This window comes from Acinonyx jubatus, chromosome A3, assembly GCF_027475565.1.
Source record: "Acinonyx jubatus isolate Ajub_Pintada_27869175 chromosome A3, VMU_Ajub_asm_v1.0, whole genome shotgun sequence".
NCBI classification, from domain to species: domain Eukaryota; kingdom Metazoa; phylum Chordata; class Mammalia; order Carnivora; family Felidae; genus Acinonyx; species Acinonyx jubatus.
Window position 1 is genome coordinate 26,037,340 of NC_069388.1, and position 2,595 is coordinate 26,039,934.

The window sequence follows — 2,595 nt, forward strand, 5'->3', positions numbered from 1 at the left end:
GGAAGTTGTGAACCTGTCTGATTGGGAAAGGGTTGGAGAGTGCCTGGGGAAGAACTGGAAACAACAGACATCTTTAGCATCCCAGGGGATGGTGAGTGTAGGGCAGACAGTAGCAAGCCTTCACATTAGCACCTACAGACTTTATACTTTGAAATGAAAGATCTTGAGCTAAGTGGCATCATGCTATCACTTAAACTTGGATGCAAGAAGAAACTCTCATTGGCCTCACGAAAATTTCATGTAACTAAAAATGCCAGATCTAGCACAGTCTTTAGGATGGATCCAGCAACTCAAACATGGTTGGTCATTCCTATTTCTCTCCACCCTCTTGTGTAGTCGGGACTTCATCCTCAGGCCCTACAAAGTGGCTCATCCCTTTGTGTAGGAGTAAATTGCTGCCATGACTCCATATCTGTCATTCTCAGTGCTGACCAGGAAGAGAAAGGAGAGAGGAGTCCTTGTATTCACAGAAGTGCCCCCCACCTCCCAGGCATCTCCTGTCTCACTGGCCTTGAAAGGGCTCTGTGCTCTCCCCCAAGCCAGCCAGCAATTGCAAGGCTGAGATAGGAGTGGTTTCTCAAAGGAAACTGGGGCTTCTGTTAGGATGAAGAATGGATACTGGTTGTCCAAGAAAAGATGTCATCCATTGCCCGAGGTGCACAGCTGGCAAGTGACAGAGCTAGGACCTGACCTTGTCACACTTGTACCTACTCACTGGGTTCAGACAAACTGTTGAAAGGCTGACGTGGCTTCTGACCTTGCTGCTTTGCCAGTCTAACGAAGGTAGTCCTCATCATCATAGGCCCTGCAACTCGTACTGAGATGCTCCTATCCAGGGCTCAGATTGAGTAACTATTCTGTGGTCTGGAGCCACTGTCCACAGCCACACAGTCCTGAGTCCAGCCCAAGAGTCCATGGGACGTTAACAACTGTTAATGTGTGTTACGGGTGTTTTGTGCACAAAGGCAGTGGGCTAGCCCTTCATTTCTTTGGCCTTCCATTTACTTGACAAAGATTGAATGTCCACCCCAATGGGTCAGATCCCTGGCTAGAGCCCCAAGGAAATACACCTTGCTCTCTAGGGAGTGTATACCCCAGGATGGGTCTGGGGGCTCAGCGCCACCCTATTCATCGGGCGGGAGGAGACTGAAAGCTTTCTGGAGGAGGTAGCAGGGACTTCCGGGCATAGGGGGAATTAGGTGTGTTGACCTCCATAAGCCACAAGTTTGGGAGCCAAGACCACAGGAGTGCAGATGCATTTGCAGGATCAGGGCTGCAAGGCTGGTCCATCCAGGCTCTTATCCTATCCAAGCACATTCCCTGCATTTCAGACGGGTTCACTTTTGTGAAATGTCTGGTATAGAGCAAGAGGCAGCCTCTGGGCATTGGGCAAGGTGAAACAATGTCCATCTTTCAGTCTACAAGCCCAGGAAGATAGTTTGTACATACAGATGCCAATATGCTCCCCGTTGCCAGCGTTTGAGACCTTCCCTTGCCCCAGATCCTTGTACTCCCAAGTTTGTTTCTTCCTTTCTCTATAGAAGTACTTCGAGCACCTCCACGTGCCAGGTAATTACCATCATCTGCGGCTTCCAGTTTGAGTCTGCATAGTCTTTTCTGCATATGCTTGAATAATTTACCCTGTGCAAAACTGCAAGTCTCCTACAGCTGCCCCAAACCACAGTCGAGTGTGGGTGCCCGGTGGCCCCCAGTGTCCACCGCCGGGAAGAGTAATCGCCCGGCGTGGTCACTGTGATGGAAAGTTCTGTGTGTCCGGGACCGGAGTTGTGCCTGATCCTTGGTGCCCACTCGGAACTATTCCTTGCTTGGTACACCCCTGCAATTCACCCCATCTTTATCGCCATTGTCCTACTAATGTTGGGGCCAGTTCCGTCCGGCGCTTGCGGTTGCATCCCCTTCAGGCAGCCCCGTGCCACTCAGCCAGGCCGGCAAGACCCTCGTCCCTCGCAGCTAGGGGGACCTCTGCGAATCACACCCCGAAGGAGGGCGCGAGGAGCGGAGCGCGCCCCGAGGAGGAGACCGCTCCTTCCCACCTCCCGCCATGGTCCCGTAGCCGCCGTACCGCCCCTTCGGCGGGACCCGCGGTGTCGTCCACGCACCCCGAGCCCCTCCAGGCGAGAGGCTACCTCAGGTGATGGCGGACGAGACGGCGGGGGGCCTAGAACCGCCACGCGCCCGTCGCCCGACCTCGCCGCTGGGTCAGCGAAGCCGCTGCACGCGGGCGCCCCGCCCCCGCCCCCGGGACCGCCCCGCCTGTCACCGGGCCTAGTCGGACCGAGGCCCCTGAGACCCGCCGCTCCGAGGTTGGGGGGCGGGGTCGCGGTCGGGAGGCGGCGGGAAGGCCGAGGAAGTGACGCCTGGGCAGGGCGCCATCTTCCTGGAAGGGGCGGGGGAGCGGAGGGGCTGGTGGGGGAGGAGGACCGGGAGGTGGGAGTGGCGGTGCAGCGGGGCCCATAAACCTGGAACACCCAGCCGCGGACCTGCCGGAGGCCATCCAGTGGGAGCTGGAGGCTGTGAGTGCCCCGGCGGACTGGCCCTACCTGCGGCTGGAGCGCAGGTTTGGACGCATGCGCC